Source organism: Xenia sp. Carnegie-2017, unplaced genomic scaffold, assembly GCF_021976095.1.
Source record: "Xenia sp. Carnegie-2017 unplaced genomic scaffold, XeniaSp_v1 HiC_scaffold_22, whole genome shotgun sequence".
NCBI lineage: Eukaryota > Metazoa > Cnidaria > Anthozoa > Malacalcyonacea > Xeniidae > Xenia > Xenia sp. Carnegie-2017.
In genome coordinates this window covers 9,121,196-9,141,167 of record NW_025813485.1, presented here as the reverse complement: position 1 = coordinate 9,141,167, position 19,972 = coordinate 9,121,196, and the positions used below count along the sequence as shown (strand labels likewise).

General features: G+C 28.2%; 1 protein-coding gene across 2 annotated transcripts in view; it reads left to right on the top strand.

The window, feature by feature from the left end:
- Positions 1-19,972, top strand: part of LOC124446334 (integrator complex subunit 13-like) — a 64,149-nt gene that overhangs the window by 20,795 nt on the left and 23,382 nt on the right. The window lies entirely within an intron of this gene.

Sequence of the window (19,972 nt, the reverse complement as noted above, 5' to 3'; positions counted from 1 at the left end):
CATGCTGTGTTATGCATGATATTTTCTCAATGCTGCCATCGAATGTCATTTTCTGCAAAGCTGGTCCTATTTCCTTACAGCATCTGTACTCTAATGCGTCTTCTAACAAATCGGTATGACAGCATTGACAATTACACCTGAAACGTGAGAGCATTGTGGTTTATAAAGTAACTTTATGTATATTACAAACAGGAGAAAAGAACAACTTACCATTCACCGAGTGGAATTACGCCATCACTTCGTTGTTCTAATGTCGCAGGAAGAATTCCATCGGGATCATCTGGAGTATGCACTTTATCACCATCTCCTGCGAGCGGTTCATCGTCATATGCGAAGTCGTTTAAATGCTCGACATAACCCACGGATTCCGAGCTCGAATCACATACGCATTCAGACATCGAATTCGAATTATCTGAGCACTGATTTCAGGCCATACTTTCCGGAAAACTTGTTTTTTAATATTTTATTGAAAATACTGTCATTATTTGTTTTTAAGACAAGAAAAACGACAACAAAATCACCTCCTATAATATAATATTATATTGACGGAAACAGACGTGTTCAACTATCTACGTCACAAGTATCAATATGGCGGCGTAAAAAATTCGCAAATAGTACCCGACTTTTGAGGCAAAATTAAGGAACTTATATTTATCTGTTTAAGTCCAGCGACATGTCATAGTTCTTCAAATAATCCAAATTTTCAATTAAGCTGATAAAAGGGGGGGCTAAAATTCGTAATATAAGCACTTTAACTGCGTTGCACAAAACGTCGTTTGTTGGATAGTTAAGTAACTGCGTGGTTAACTTGCGTGGAAATTGCGTGGAAATTGCGTGGATTCTTGTTTACATTAATGACATAAAGTTTAATCAATTTATGCTTTGTAATGGCGGGCAAGTGAACTAGAAAATGACTTCAAAATCAAGAAAAATCTCTTGGCTTATGTAAAAATGTTAAAATATGGCAAACTATTATCGTTTTTACGGATGTTAATGATGCGAAAAGAAAATTTAATAAACGATTCACGGTGACATGGTAACCGCATTTTCTTGTAGCTTATATTTTATACTTTTCTCAAGAAAACCGACCCTTATCTTCTGTGTAATACAGTACGATGTTGATGAATGATATGAGTCTCGGCAAGGACTGCTTTATTTCATGTACCAATTGTATATAATGGACTTGGGCAAACGAAACAATGAACTCTTCTCAAATTGATTCATATTGTGTTTTATGTGCAAGGATTTAAATATTTAAATGGCCTTGCTTTTACAGAATTTAAAACTAAGAGATTGAGGGTAACAAAAGAAAAGGTCGTTTCGTTTCTCTTTATAACAGCTAAGTAAAATGCTTGAAAGAAATGTGTCTGTACAGACATAAGTCACACATATTTGTAAAAGATGACAGTGATGGACTTTTTTATTATTCGAAAACATTTCTTTGAGTCATAGTTAGTAGCCATGTAATCCAGCAACTGTCTTTTCCCTGCTTGTGACATGTTATATTCACAGCTATACACAAAATACTTATTTGTTCTTAATTCTGCCTTGCAAAAACTGAGTTATAAAAACTATTGGGCATATTTGTTAATGAGCCTTAGCTATGAAACTTTTATTTATGCTTTTTTTATTTATTAGCCTATTTTTGTCTAAAGCTTGGGAGTTTTATTTTTTTTCATACTTTTTAAATCATCAAACAGTAGCTAGAGCTTTCTGCTTCTTAGAAAAATATTGGCAGCCAAGATTGTATGTACATCAAAAACAATCATTTTTGCATAGGAAATATATGATGAAATATCAATAAAACCCACTAATTGACTGTCATGTATATTTTCTGCTTGTGTTATAAACCATGTGCAATGGATAATGTATATATATCAAGCAACATGGACCTTTACCTTGCATGCTAATGAAATGTTTTATGTATTTAAGAAACTAACATCATTGTATCTCATGCAGCTGATACACAAAAGAGTAGTCATGAATAAAAACTTGTAAAGCTCATGTATCTATATGTATTATCATTGGTATACTTAGCACAACATTTATACTGTAGTACCTCTTTGTTTTAACATAATCTAGCTTATTTTCCATAGAGCAATGAGTTTATATGATGCATATGATATTCAATCAAGCAATTTGAATATTTGATACATCCAAGGCTATAGGATTCATTACTCGAATAACATTCTTTCTTTTTTTTGTCATTGAACGAATTGTACGTGGTTGTAAGACAGTAAGACAATGTCAGCGAGTTATGTGCACTAATCTTAAAGAAGTGGCTCTATCTTAATTGAGAGTCTCACTTATGAGTTGAAAGAGCTACGGGACACAAAAAAAGACAATACAAAATGCAATTGCTCTTGTGTAAAAAGGGATTTGTTATGCGGTAAGTTGTTGGCTGTTTTTCGTCAGCAAAACTTGAGATGTTTACAGCACTGACGAATGTAGTACACCGTCCATAAAGCTTTTATTCTAAAAGCGTTTGCCATGGAAGATGCATATGTGATTAAAAACTCGAGGTAAAACCTTGTTGATCAACAACATCTCGCCCATATTTAACTGTTTTGAAAATCTAACTATGCTCCATAGCATAGTTAACTTTAACTACCTTTTATAACTGCAGTTAGCGCTAACTACTTTTTTATACAACCGACAGTAGTATAGTACATGGGGGTTCGAGAGCACAAAAAGTGCTCTCATATCCCCCATGTACTATACTACTTTTAACCTTGGGTAAAAACTATCTTTAACACGTTAAAAGTGTTTTTTACTAATTGTTTCAGGATTTTGAATCTTTTTGTATATCGCTTTTGTATTAATTACTTATTACAAACAGTCTACACATTATAACTGTTTGTTAATATTTAGTTATTTGAATTGATAAGATAATGTCCATAAGCATAAGTTGAACACCCATCATCTAATATATAACGTTTATCATCAAAACAACTTAGTGATACTTTATTAATCTCATAACTACCAATTTGATGGTTAACACTTCTAATAGTCTTCATTGTATGATGCATTTGTTTGTTTTCAAATAGTGTTGTTTTATAGTCTTCATGTTTTATTTTACTCTTAATAATATTTTTCTTAATTCCTTTAGCTTTTTTATCTCCTTTATTATTATCTTTAATATAACTATACATCTTGCTTCTTAAACCAACAAATTCTTTAACTACTATTCCAGCAGCTTCATCTTTCATTTTACCAATAACTTTTTTATTAGTTTTATCATGATATTTATGGTATTCTGAGTAATCACTGAAATCAAATTTATCTTTATCAACCCAAAAATCTTGATAGGCATCTTCAGTTTCAATTTCATATGTTAAACTATCTGTGTCTGTGAAAAGAAGTTTAGCTTTATCACCATATTTCTTCTTGATATAGTTGTAATGAAAATCGTACATTAATACTTTAGATAAATCTAAGATACACATACCCACATATGCAGGCCTGTTAAGGGTTAGTGTTTCTTTGATCTTATGCACAGCCACAAGGTTCTCATTAAAGATCTTTGAACTTACATAAGTAGGTTTTGAAGCTAATTTTAATAATTTATTTTTATTAGTTACTAGTCTAACATCTACTCTTTTTCGTAAGTTTTCCATTGTCTTACCAAAAACACTGTTATTCATGAGTTTGAAGAAGTCTTTTTCAAAAGAATTTTTTGCATTAGTTCTTTTTTGAGTATTAAAGTCTATGTATTTTTTCAACCATGGAGATTGATTAAATTCAAGTACTCTATGTACTTTTTTTAACTTTAACCCAAGATCTAAATATAGTTGAAGATTTCTATAATGTAAAACGTATTTGTATTTATTTTTTAAAGTCGGAATCAGTTTGCTTACTAATTCTGTTGATATATTGTAATTAGAAGCAATTGTCTTACAATAGTTACCTTAACTTTTTCTGGTGCAACAGGATAATCGTTATGTAAATCATGTAGTTCTTCAGGGTATTCTAAATCAACTTCTAAAATTAAACCGTTTTTACTATCTGCTTGATATTTATAAAGGTTTATGTTGTTAATCTGTTTCTCAGTTAACCATTTGAAACCACCAGTAGGTAAGTTTTGTGACATAGCCCAGCCATACAGATTGTTAGCATCTAAATACGTTAAATACTTCGATGGCTTATTATTATCATAAGATGATTGATATTTGTTATTAGCTTTACCATATCGATTAGCAATATAACTAACGCCTCCTCTCATACCCTTTTCAATGAATTGAAACATATCAATATCTGTCATTAATTCTAATTTAATATCTGTCATCTTTAACATAGCATCCCAAGACAACCCAGGAGATGTGAAATAGTGGCATGGGTCTAATTTATAATATTCAAGACATGTTTTTCGAAAGTTTTCAAATACATCAGCTAATAACAAAACGTCTGATTTCAGATATAGGTCGTGATACTCACCCATGTTTTTCATATTGAATGTATCCCACACTTTTTGTGCATGATGGTATTGTTCCTCTGATATATTATCAGCAGTAAGAATACTATAAAAGTCTTTTTGAAGGTAATTTTTCATCAAACTTTTCAAAGCTATCCATATAATCATATGAGTATATACCTTTTTGCGTCATTAAATTAAATTTTTCACCTTGAAACTGCTTATAGGTATATTTAAATGAATCTTTAGGTAAATTACAAACAAGCTTTTCAAGACTAGAGCTCATAAATTGAAAACTATCAAGAAATGTTAAATGGTTTCCTAACATAAAAGCCATATACTTTTCCATATTATTAGGTATAGCATTTATATTCATATGCGTTTCTTCACCTTTTTTGTTTTTGTATGTATGCTTATTAACAATAGCTCCGATTTCTTGCATAATAAAATGGCTGTCATACCCACGCAGATTGTGAAATATTACTGGGATTTTAAATTTATCAGAGTCTATTCTAAGTTTTAAATTACAATCTTGATGAGCTGACCCTCTATATTTTCCAGTGATATGACAATGGTCTCGAACTCGAATATCTTTGTTAGTATATTTTTTGTTACAGATATGACATTCATCAGCTTTTTTAAATTCTTCTTCATCATCAGAGGTCATTTTAATGGTTTATTAAAGTAGGTTTTCATAATATTTTTACAATATTTAACTTCTTTTAACATAGCTTCCATAAATTTGTAAACAGCCTTTTCACCTCTATATAGTTGAATTTGTTTAGTAAATTGATCATTATAACAACAAACAACTTTATATCCATAACCACAGTCAGTATGTTTTTGATAGGCTTCTGTATATGAGTTACCATTATCTTGTTGGCAACCAGATATCTTTTCTGTAATAGCTTCAAAATCAGTATATAACAAACGGAACAGCTTGTTGTTTATGATAGTTGTTGAAGTTCAGTATGTTATTATTTTTATCAGGCATTTTACTGATTGTGTACCATTTATTAATATACAGTTTTCTATATGGTTATTTAATATTTTTCAGAACTAAAACATTGAAGGCAGCGCATACAAAAGTGTTTCCTTTCCTTATGCTTTGTATGATTATACATAAATGCATTAAAATTTTTTATTAGAATATAATGTTTGTTTTCATTATCAGTTATCAATAGTAGTTCCATATGGTCTTCAAATTTTTCTTTTGAAATGAATAATGGATATGGTTGTTTATCTTCATAACCGAAAACGTTAATGTTAATTCTGTTTTGCTTTTCGATTTTATTATAATGTTTAACAGTCACTGGAAAATCAACCCTTCATAATTAAGCTTTTAATATATTCCTTATCAGATTTTTTATTCGTTGTGGGTATTATTTTGTGGGTTAATATGTCTAATATGACACCATCTAAAGCATTCATTATCTCTATTTTGATATTTATCAAACCTTTTTACTATTTTTAAGTTCTTGTGGTAAATTAATGTATGAAGATCCTTGTAATGGCTTGTATTTAACAACATTAAGATAATGATTATCTATAGAACGAATAAGCCATCCAGAACCTTCTTGTGTATATTTATCAATCTTATTTAATATATTTTTTCTGAAATTTGTAAGGATTCATTGATTTCATTAGAATTAGTAATTGTTAAAGCTGGACTGTTGAAATAAGCAACTTTTTAAAAACCAGCAGTACCACCATCTTTTATTTCAAATTTTTCAAATGTTACCTTAAGCGTTTCAACAAATTTAATTCCTTTCATTGTTGTTAATAATTCTTTAATATAATATGTAAGATACTTTCTAGTGTTCTGTAATTGTTTCAATGGATCTTTATTGTTAATAATGCTTATTTCATATGATTTAGTGTATCCTTTAAGAGCATTGTTTGTTTCTCTTATTTTAACTCTAGGTGTTGGTATTGGTTTTTTATTTTTATCTGATAGCATCTGTGTATTGTTCTCATACTCTTTAATCATCTCTTTTACACTCTTTCTTGGTTTTGGGACTGGTGTTAATACTTTGATTAATTCGTTTTTTCTAAGTTTATAATAACCTTTAACCTTTTTTTCTTTAGCAATAACTTTTAACTGAGATACATTCATTTGTTTGATATTGGATTGTGATAGTACTTTTTGTACTGGTTTGGAAATTGAAGTATTATTAACTTCAACCTTAGGCTTTTGATTTAATATTATATTAATTAAATCGTCTTTAGTCAACTTTTGAAGTTTATCTTTATTCATATTAGGCATATTATATAATATAGGTTTGTCTTTAAGTACCTTTCGATTTAAATAATCTCTATTCATATATATATACTATACTATATATATTATTTTTTTAAGTGTCTTTAAGGTGCGTTTAAATAATTAAATTCAAATAATACAAATAAATTGTACTATTTAAATTGTATAAAAATAATTTAATAAACATTTGGCTATTTAACATTTTTTAGTCTTATTTTTTTTTAAATATTCTCTTAATTTAGCTTTAGTTTTTATTGTGTTGGGTAACATTCCTGGTTCAAGACCGAAATACCATGGTATGAAACCCTTCTCGTGTATCCAGATCACTTTGTTTAATTGTTTTCTAATAATTGGGTCATCAAGAGCTTCTTTTACTGTTCTATCGTAATAATAAAATAATTCTCTTTTTTGATTATCAGGTTTAAATCTTAATCTTAATTTTTTATTATGTTCAACTAATTTTAGATCATATTCAATTGCTTCAGATATTAAAGTATGTTTAAATGTTTCAAAATCTTTACATTTTTCATAACCCGGTTGATCAGGATCATAATGTTTTAATTTTGTTGGTAAAGCATCGATTAATATATATACATCAAATTTAGATAATAAATTATCATCTAAAAAATCAAATAACCACCCAGGCCCGAAATGACATAATGATATTTTATTATTACTCATTTCAATGTTATTAATATCATCTTTTGTCTTTAAGTCTTTTAAGTTTTTTCTATTTTCTATCATATATATAATTTATATATATTTCTTTAAGTATATTTAAACGCACTAATTTTAATTATAGAAATAAATCTATATTTAAAACTTTTATAAAACTATATTATTTTTATTTTTTGAATTTAAATGTTTTTTGTCCTAAGATGTAAAGTTTTATATGCTAAACTATATGTTTTATTACATGAATCACAATGCCATGGTTTTGAGAGCATATATAATGTCCTATGTTGTTTGATTTGTTCTTTAGTATAAATTTTGGTCTTCCTCGTATTGGTTTATCTGAACACATATATACTAATACTATATATTTTATTTTTTAAATAGTTATTTAATGCGTTTGAGATAAATTTTAATAATTCCATTAGCACTTGAATGATTACTATATTCATATAAATCAAATTTTATAACATAAAATCTTTATCTATATTGTTAATTTCATACTTAAAATAACAATCATCCCATCCATGATATTTATTAAACAGAGCTTTAGTGATATGTGTAAACTGGTATATAAAAATCACTACTAATAGTATTTATATTAGATGGTTTAAATGTATTTAGTATAATCGGTTCATAATCAATATTCATTGTACACATTATATGTAAAATTTTTTATATTTTCTATATTATATATTTTTGAAAAGATAACCATTCATTTGTATTCAATTCATACTCTGTATATATATATCTATCCATATCGTTTTATAATAAAGTTCATGTTAATGATTTAATATACATGTTTTTATCTTTCATAATTTCATCTAATAAATCTAAATTAATTTCATTTCCTTTAAATTTATATACATCTTTGTTTTTATAACTTTCACCATTCTATATAATTACTATATATTTTATTTTTTTAGGTGCGTTTAAATTATCCTTTGTTTTATACAATGTTTTTCAAAATCCTTCAAAACAACTTCTATATTAGAACTAGTTTTTTACAACATAGAATAAAATTTCTAATCTTTTTTAATAGATCTTTAAGATTCATATATAATCATAAATGTTTTATTTCTTTGACTGGGCCCAGTTGTTATAATAAGTACAGTTAATGTCTTTATCCCACTTAAGGATTTTATATACTTCACCAAATAATCTATCATCAAAAATCCTCTTTGTCTTACTATTTTTCATATCTCTAACAGGGTGTTTTAATGCTATACCCCTTCTACTAGCTAAACGTATTATATAATAGTTATACATACTAATATTCTTTTTCTGAATCAACTTATGTTTAATCATAGTACTAACAACCTTTATAAAATCATTTGTCAATTTCTCAACATATTCAAAAGTTACACACAATCTAATTTTATTATAAAACCATTTTTTCCTTGAATGAACTGATCGTTGACATTTCCAAATCTCTGGTATCCATTCATTAACTATCTTATATGAGTGAACAGAACCACAGTGTATACAAACATTCATTTTATTATCTGAAATAATTTCTTGATTTTCACAACATAAGTATGTCTTAACAGATCTATTAATATAACTATCACATATCTTTTTATCACAAAAGCAACAATTTACATAACCAAAAACTCTTCTAACTCTTTATGAATCAATTTATTACAATACATATACTAATACTATATATTTTATTTTTAAGTAATTTTATATAATAAATATCCAGATATAATACCAATCCCAACCATTGTACCAGATTGATAATTTTTCATATTCTTAGATGGTTTGTAAAAGTCATTTAATTGTGGTTCTCTATGAAATGTTAATCCGTTGTAATGTATTGTTTTTACTTTTCTAAGCGCATCTAAAGCTTTGTTTGTAAGTTCTATATCATCATCAGCATATTGAAGTTCTTGTCTTAGCTGTTGAATTTTATCATGCTGCTTGACTTCATTTTCATAGAATGCCTCTTTAGCCTTAGATAGGTCCTCTAGAGCCTTATTGTGACGTTTAATTTCCTCTTCATAACCTTTTTTATCAAGTTTATGAAATAGCCAGCCTGCTAGACTAAATCCTAGACCATTAACAACAGCTCCAAAAACTGTTCCAACCCCACTAGTAATAACACTTGTCATACATATTTATACAGATTTAACTGGATTTTCAGGAATCCATTTTTTGTCTTGAGCATATTTAACTAGCATTGTTGATGCTGTAACAGCAATAGCTAGTTTAGCAAAATCTTTGATACTGTTTGTGTCTGTTAATTTTTGACCTAGAAGTTTTTTAGACGCCATAGAAAGACCTACAGCAGTTGTTGTCACAAGCACTGCATCAAAAGCCTCATTTATAAATTTTTTCTTAGTCATAGTATTACTCATATATAATAAGAAATATTTTATTCAAATGAGTCTAAATTATATTTTTTATTTTTTTGTATCAAAACATGTTTTTCACTAGTTGTTTCTTCTCTAGCTTTATCGTTTGTTAATTTTTCCTGCCTTTTATCATTTTTCCTTGTATAATAGAGACTAGCAATAGCAGTTAATACTCCAATAGTTCCAAATAAAAATCCGTAATTAATATTCCAGCTATTATCCTCAATTTTCTTTTTATTTTCTAATTCAATCCTATCTCGCATCTTTTTTTCTTTAGAAGCTTTCGATATAGCAGCCAAGCGTTTCCCAGCTTCAACTCTAAGAGGGTCTTTCTCTTTCTTAACTGTAGTTATCTTTAGGTTTTCTTCAGACATGTTATATAATACTGTAGATTTTGTTCACAGATAACTCACAGATAATCTTATAGATAACTCACAGATAACTTATAGATAACTCACAGATAACTTATAGATAACTCACAGATCTTTATATTTTTTGTTATATTTACTCATCATACCATTTATAGGAGGACAAAAGTCAATTATAATATCATCGATAACTTTTATGTCTGATAGAAATATCACTTCATTATAAGCTAATCCTCTTAAATAAGATCTTATAGTCATAAGTATTTTTTCATATGATGTATATGCAAATTTACACATTTCTAAGTTATTATTAATCTTACTCTTAACCATATAACCTTGAATTAAAGCCCCTAAACCACTCAGGGTGGCTATAACTATCGGGTTGACGGTTATACTACCTATAATACCAGCAGTCGAGACTAGAAAAATACTTCCCATGTTTAATGATAGTTTAATTTTCTTTAATTTATTATACTTCCATTTATAACAGGTATACATTTTATGATAGTATAAATACAACTTTTTAGCTTTTCAAATTCCTCTTGACTCAACTCACTCGAAATATGATTAAAATCTAGAACTTTTTCATATTATATTATAAAACATATTTAACTAATATGAATGATGATAGCGTTGATATACCGAGTAAAGCAATCATATCTGTTTGATGGGAATTATTTACTATCATTTTGTATGTTTATGTACTACTGGTTTTTATGCACTTCATCTAGAGTATCTAGGTGTTGTGATGGTGCATCTTGATGTACTTTTTAGGTTCTTCCTTTTAACTCCATAATAATTTATTTTAGAATTAATACCGAATTTCATAGTTTTATTAGCTAATGTTAAAATATTATTATACCCATCAATCTTTTATCTAATATGATCATACGGCTGGGTATTAAAATCATACCAGGGCTGATTGCCATATTTAAAATAACATTCGTGTCTTTTATACTCTTTCTCATGTTAGATATCAATACAGTCGTATCATTCTGTACTATAGTATCCTTTAATAATTTCCTAAAACGTTTTGAGTTTGCATGCTCTTAGCTCCATGATTAACTATTGACCATCTTGTATTTGCTTGACTCCAAGAATTGTATAAACAAAACTTTCAATGCTCTCTTGCAAAAGAACTTTTCCGATTGATGTAATACCTTCAGAATGATATGCAATGAAGCTCCTATAATCAGTAGTTGAATATTGAAAATTAACATAATACCCATCATTGTTTTATCAAATTTTAAAATACCTTTATAAGGTATATGCTTTTCAATTCCGTAAAGTCATATTTGTCTAATAACGATGGATGCTTCATAAATTTTTGAATCTGATAATACAAATGATATTTAACAAGGCTTTGTATAATTCTACTTTTATCAAAATTTAAATGATTAAGCGCAATACCACATAAAAAACTGGCAACATAAGCCCCACAAATCATAGCGTAGTACGTTTCTTTTTTATAATTTAAATGATTTTTAATATTGTATCTTATACCAGTCGACTGTTCTTTTTTACTTTTAATTTCAAATGTCCACGTGGCTGTTATAGGTTGTAAACTACTCATAAAATAATCATTCTCTGTGACATACAATCTGAAGTTACAGATATCAACATTTACAGGCCTTTGAAATGTAGGTTTTACAATAAACTTTGAGGACCACCTATGTAACATATGATCGAAATAATCCTGACTATGACCTTCATCTCCATTTATTGCTGCTATAAGATTTGAAAACAAAGGCGTTTTAGTTGTTTCTAAATATATTTTAGGCCATGTTGTATGATACATGTTTTAAATCATCATCGCCTAATTTTATAGCATTTTCTTCTATTTGCTTGTTTGACATATAATATAAGCTATGTTATATATGAAAAGTTCACTGTTTTTATAGACGGAGATAGTAAAAAATTGACTTACAAGAAAGTATAGTAACAACTAACTATTCATATTTATATATCAAAAAGCTTATGTGTATTGGGAATATAAAAATATAAAATTAAATAATACTTTAGCTTTTACAATAGGCGCAACAAAATATAATATAGATGCTGGTTACTGGACTTTTAAAATGCTTAAAACGTTTCTTGAGTCTGTTAATGTAAAGCTTGAGATGGTAGAAAATAATGGAACTTGTAAAATAACTAATAATAATGATGATGTATTAGTATTATCTGATACTCTTATTAAAATGTTAGGTTTTAATGATACCATAAAACTATTAAAAAGGTATCGTACAAAATGGTGTTTCTAAAGTGGATATAAACAGAGGATTAAAGTGTGTGCAAATTTCTTCTAATATTGTAAATTCAAGTTATAATTATAACCTTGAAGGAAAAAAAAGTAATATAGCTTTAACTTTACCAGTAATAACAATTCAGTCATTATTTGGCACTGTATACGAATACAACGATATTGAATCTAAAGTTACAATTATAAAAGGAGCCTTTAACGAGCTAAAATTTAATATATTAGATCAAGATGGTAACCCTGTGAATGTAGGTAGTATTCTACTTGAATGTTATCTTGAGTAAGTTAAATGGATGAAGACATTAAAATTGAGCAAAGTTTAAGAGATATTTATTATGATCCGAAAACAGGGTATCAATCAGCAGAACGTCTTTATCAGAAAGCATTAGAAGAAGGTATAGATGTTAGTAGAAAACAGGTTAAAGAATGGTTAATATCTCAAGATACATACACTAGATATAAACCTATTATTAGGAGACATAAATTCAGACAAACAAGGGTAAACTATCTTGGTGAACAAATACAAATGGATTTAGTTGATATGGGTTCTTATAAGTATAAAAACAATGGTTATTATTGGATATTAACAGCTATTGAAATATTAAGTAGATATGCATTTACTATCCCTGTTTATAGGAAAGACACAAATAATATGACAAAAGCTGTTGCAAAACTATTAAGTCAATTTAAAGATAGATTTAATGATTACCCGAAACTAGCTCAATTTGATGATGGTAAAGAATTTTATAATGTAGGTGTCAAATCATTATTAGAGAAACATGGAATTAAGTACTTCTCTACTAAAAATGATAAAAGGCTGCGATTGTCGAACGATTCAACAGAACGCTTAAAACATCTATGTGGAAATATTTTTACAGTAAAGGAACATATAAATGGATTGATATATTGGATGATTTAGTATATAATTATAACAATACAAAACACAGTACAATCTTGATGAAGCCTAAAGATGTTAATAAAAATAATGAAGATGAAGTATGGAATACATTATACGGTCATGAAGTTGCTTATTTACCATTACCTAAGATTAAAATTGGTGATATGGTTAGAATATCAAAGTATAAATCTATATTTACGAAAGGTTATGAAGCAAATTTTACAGAAGAGCTTTTTAAAGTGACTAAAGTTATTAGAGGAGATCCGAATTTATATGAGATAGAAGATGTAGAAGGAGAGCCTATAATAGGTAAATTTTATGAAGAGGAACTATCAGTTGTGAATAAGAAAGATGATGTTTATAGAGTTGAAAAGATATTAAAACGTAAGAAGGTTAAAGGTAAAAAGATGGTTTTAGTTAAATGGTTAGGTTATGATAATAAACATAACAGTTGGATTCCTGAAAGTGAAATACAAAATATAGAGTAATCTATATAATGGCAGAAGGAGGTTTTGATTATATTGAATTAGAAGATAAGAAGCAAGAAGATAATAACGATGATAATGAAAATATTGCTGAAACATCATTTATTAATGATAATGATGATAAATTATTTATTACTGATAATGATGGTATAACAATAACAATACCTAATACTCTTCCTGATGTTCCTACTTCAACTCCTGTTTATACAAATATTATTAGACCTGAAAATGAAGTTTCTTTTCTGTTGAAGATTTTATTACAAAAATTATAAAAAGAGTTTAGATTTAATAACCTAAAAGGTATGGCATATGATGAAGGTATTATTTTAGATTAAATTTAGGTAAAACTGATATAAATAATATTACTTACAAACCATTAAATAAAAAAAATGAGCGAGGTGATAGTATAATTGTTTTAAAACGTAATAGTAATGGTATATTACAGTACAATAAAGCAGAAAGTGCTAAAGAAGCTGTTAAACAATTTAAAAACGAAATTAAAAGAATTATTAATTTGCAAAATGAATATATAAAAACTGAAAAGAGTATGCCTATGGTTGATTTAAATAATCAATATACAGAAAATTTCAATCAAATAACTAATCAAGAACTTAGAGAACATATAGGGGTAATGACCCCTGGAACTATTGATAAAAGAACACGCCCGCAATTCATAAAAGCACAAATAAATCACTTTGCTGAAGAGCTAAACAAAACTCAAGCTAGAATAGATGAAATAGAAAATGAAAATGAAAATGGTATTGACAACAATATTGATGAATTAACTAATTTGCACGAAAGAGCCGAAGAATTAGAGAAGAAGAAAATCAATTAGAAAAAGAGGATGTAATAGATAAACAGGAAGAAGACATTACTAGATTACAGCGATTTAAAGAATGGGTAAAAAAAAATATCCCAGAAATATCAGCTCTAGCTATATCTGTGGTTAGTGTAATTACAACCATTATCATTGCTGCAAGAAAAGCAATCATACAAGGTGCTCAAGCTACTAGTAAATTTTCTAAGGCTTTAGTAAATGTAGGTAAAAAATTATTGCCATTGTTAGGACCATTATTTAATATTATCGCTCAGACTATATCCTGGGGGGCTAAAGGTCTATCATGGGTAGCTTCTAATCTATGGGTTTTAGCTATTGCTGCTGCTTTGTTAATATATGATCAGTATAAACAAAGAAGAAAATAAAATATGTTTTAATATATATATGAACAGATTATTACAAGAAGAGCTTTTACCTGGTTATAAAAAGACTGCTATGACAAAAATTAAAGGTAACCGTACTTTTTATAGTATAACCTTTAACCCTAATAGTCTTAAACCGAATGAACAAGTTTATATTAATATTCCGAAATTGAAAGCAAATAGTTGCTTAGTTCCTGGTTCACTTAATCTATCGTTTGATCTTAAAATCAGTAATACAAAAAGTCACTTTCTAAATAACCTAAGTCAAATTTTACAACATAGACTACAAATAAAAGTGGCTTGCGAACCCCTTTACGATTGTAGTGAACATAATGTTATAAGTGTATACAAAGACTTGTGGTTACCTAAAAGTGATCGACAAGGCCTTATTGAATATGGCATATGTAGTCAAAATCTAAGAAAACTTATTTCTAAGGATGATAGTGGTGCAACAAGTGGTGATTCACAAAAAGTAGCAGACAAATTAATGTATGATTTTATGGTACAAGGCAGAAAATTAATATTGATAATATTCTTAAAGATCATGGGCTTTATTGTCCTTTCAATATGAATAATAACTTTCAATACATAATAACATTACCAAAGTGATCAAGTCCTTATCCTCAAAGTGGCCAAACTATCGGTGATTATGAATTAGAAAATATTCAGCTAGAATATGAAACTATTGAAAATCAAGAAATTGCAGATGAGGTGACAAATTTATATTCTAAGGGAAGTCTATTTTATGAACATATAACCCTTTTAAAAAGGAAAAATGGGATAAGTCAAGTACATTACAGAATATAAACGTAAATGTCCCTCGTAAAAGTATGAAAGGCATTGTACTACTATTCAAAGAAAATTCAGTTAGTGATAGTGAAAATTTGAATTCCATTAATTGATGAAGTTAAAGTGACAATAGAAGGCACCCCAAATTGATTTTCAACCAAGGCATGAATAAAAACAATTTTATGAAGAAGCAAGAAAATTTTTTGATAGAACTATTCCGATAGATTGCTTCATGACAATTGAAAAATTTTATAAGGATAAATTTGCATTAGTTATCGATCTACGCACCTTTCAAGAAAAAAATATTGCTGGTAACGGACAAAAAATCATTAGTACTCAAAACGGCATTCTTCTCGAACTTAAAAAGAGAGCATATACAAAAGATTTAAACTGTTACATCTATGTCATTAGTGATGCTATTGTTCAATTTGTTAATAATGATTTACAAAGTATTCAATACTAAAATAACCAGTAATATATAAATGAATACACCCTTTAATATGATTATTGTAGGCATGACGAATTGTGGTAAAAGTCATTACCTTCTCACAATGTTAGAAGAAAACTTTAATAGACATTTTGATTATATTATTTTATGATGCCCAACGCTATCATATAATAAAACCTATCAAGAATGGAAATATATAAACGATCCTGATTTAATTAAAGTAGAATGTGACCAAGATCAGGTAGATATTGTTTTAAAATATGTTAGTGATGTATATAAAGGTACAAATAGTCTTATTATACTTGATGACTGTGCGAGTTGCTTAGATGTTAAAAATAGGACATCGCAATTAATAAAATTAGGGTTCAGTGCTCGCCATTATGGGCTTTCTACTATTGTGGTTACACAGCAATTGACTAGTATTTCAAAACCTTATCGCGAAAATATAAGTTATTTAGTTACATTTTATAATACAAACCGCAATGATATGAAAACAATATTTGATGATTATCTTTATGGTGTTGAGAAAGATGATATAGAAGAAATAACCAAAAATTGAAAAATAATAAGTATGCACATTTTTCAACTTGTATACCCATACCAATGGAAAATTGTTATTCCGCAATAAAACATGTGTTAATATATATATGCCAAAGCGTAAAGAGCCTGAAACAATTGATGATATAATTAATGAGATTGATTCCGCAAATGATACTATCAAAGATGCTGTATGTGATGATAATATACAATATAAACCGCAAGAAAATTTTAATAAAAGAGATCAACTACTTAAACTAGCTGAAGATGGTGATTTAGACAAGTCAGTTGCTTACATTAAAAAAGCTAGTCAAAAAATTATTGATAAATTATACATTGAATACGAGAAAAAACGATTACAAAAAGCTAATGAGTTTTTAACTGATTTAGTTATATCAAAATTTTCAGATATATTAAAAGGGTTTGATGCTATTGAAGATCCCAAAGAATTAACAAAACAGCTTAAATCAGACGACCTTTTAAAACGAGATGTGTACAGTTTAGTAGAAAAGTATCACCCTATTACCTTTTTAGGGTTTTATCTGGTGGTATAACAACCGTTAAACATGTTTATGAACATAAAAATAATAAACAGGATATAAAATCTGAGGAATAATATAAATGAGCTTATTTTATGGGCATGATAAAACAGATATTAATGTAAATATACAAGGACCTGTAGATAAAACACATCTATCAGATAACTACTATACTAAAACTCAAGCTGATGGTAAGTATGCTTTGATTTCTAATTTACTAAAATATTATACTAAAACACAAGCTCATAATAAATATGTTTTTGTTTCAAGATTAGCCAACTATTATACAAAGAATGAAACAAATGGTAAGTATGCTTTAAGTTCTAATTTAAATAAATATTATACAAAGAATGAATCAGATGGTAAGTATGCTTTAAATTCTAATTTAACTAACTATTATACTAAAACACAAGCTGATGGTAAATATTATACAAAGACTGAAACAGATAGTAAGTATGCTTTAAATTCTAATTTAACTAACTATTATACTAAAACACAAGCTGATGGTAAGTATGCTTTGACTTCTAATTTAAATAACTATTATACTAAAACACAAGCTGATGGTAAGTATGCTTTGACTTCTAATTTAAATAACTATTATACTAAAACACAAGCTGATGGTAAGTATGCTTTGACCTCTAATTTAACTAACTATTATACTAAAACACAAGCTGATGGTAAGTATGCTTTGACCTCTAATTTAACTAACTATTATACAAAGAATGAGATTGATAGCAGAGTAAATGGTAAAGTAGTATACCATAGCAATCAATTAAATTATAAAAATTTTAATAGCCGACAAGATACTGTCAGAATTTATTTTAATAATGTTAAATTTATTGAATTTACACTTTTATTAATAAATCCGTCTGATAACTCTAAAACAATTGAATTAGATATGATGGCAGATAAGATTAAAAAAAAATTTATTATTAAACTAACAAATGATAATGAAAAAAAGATAGTTAATGCATTACTAGATTTATATTACGTATACTGTGTTGATGATGATTTAAACTATATTTATATTATTATTGAACCAAAAAAATCTGCAGTTTCAATTGATTATGACGAATGGAAAAGAAAATGGCTGACAGCATTTAATGGATTAACCAAAATTCAAGTTTATTCACAACATCAATCTACATTATCTATGTCATATAATGGTTTTGCGCAAAATTTCGGAGCTACTATAAAAGATAATATTCTATCAACTAAAAAATTTGTAAATGATGAAATCGAAAAATTAAAAAAATTTATTAAAGATAACTACCAAGCTAAAACTTAAGATGAAGAATAATCCTCATGTTTGAATACATATCACATAACTGTTTGTAATAAGTAATTAATACAAAAGCGATATACAAAAAAATTCAAAATCCTGAAACAATTAGTAAAAAACACTTTTAACAAAAATTATATAAAACATTGTTAAACATGTACATATGGCACTCGCTTGACAGACAAATTAAAAAAACATATAGATTCCATAGTTTTTTAAAGAGCATCTATGACATTGTTCGCTCAAAATTTCAGGCTTAGTTGCCTGAAATTTCTCGCCCGACACAACGATTTAAAAAGATACTTTATTAACAATTAATTATTAAAGAATATTTCTACCACGCGCTGGGTTTTAAGACCATGGTTAAAGACTACTAGTTAATCCAATATACCACGTAGACTATAAAGCGCGCTGCTACTGATATTTTAATAACATTTTATTATTAACACTTGATTATTAAAGAATATTTATACCACGCGCTGAGTTTAAGACCATCGTTAAAAGTCACTAGTTTACCAAATATACCACGTAGACTATAACGCGCGCTGCTACTGATATTTGTAAAACATTGTATTATTATACATGCGCTGATGAAATGTGCTGGTTACATTAAACAACCATTGTTAAAAACATGCACTAAGACACGCGCCCCCGCTAAAAAACCAGCTATCGCTGATACTGATATTTGTAAAACATTGTATTATTATACATGCGCTGATGAAATGTGCTGGTTACATTAAACAACCATTGTTAAAAACATGCACTAAGACACGCGCCCCCGCTAAAAAACCAGCTATCGCTGATACTGATATTTTAATAACACTTGATTATTAACACTTGATTATTAAAGACGGTTTTTTGAAGAGCATTTTTTAAGCCTCTGTTATTCTCGAATATTCTTCGAATATTCAACGAATCTACGGGGGAACCCCGAATTTTTCACTTCGTGAAAAATTTTCCCCGCCTGGGTTCCAGAATTCTCGGGGGATCCATTCCCCTGCTCAATTTTAGCTACGCTAAAATTTGCGCTGCCGATCCCCCTCCGAATTAATGCTTTATTAACATTTGTTTGTAAAGACTGTTTGTAAAATTTAAACGCACCTATATATTTCAAAAACATATAGATTCCATATTTTTAAACGATAGATTGTAAAAGAGCATATATTAATCCTCTGTCGTCCTTCGGACAAAACGGGGGCGAGCCGAAAATTCTAGCTAAAGCTAGAATTTTTTACCCACCAGGCTCGCATGAATTCTCGACGATCCCATCCCCCTTCTCGAGCATGGAGTAAATATTACTTCGTAATATTCACATCATGCTCTGCGATGCCGGATCGTCTCCGAACTGATGCTTTCTTAACATTTATTTCTAAAGATAGTTTTTAAAACATATAGATTCCATATTTTTAAACGACAGATTGAAACCTCGAGATTTTTACCCCCTTTGAAAACAATTGTTTGTTAAAGAT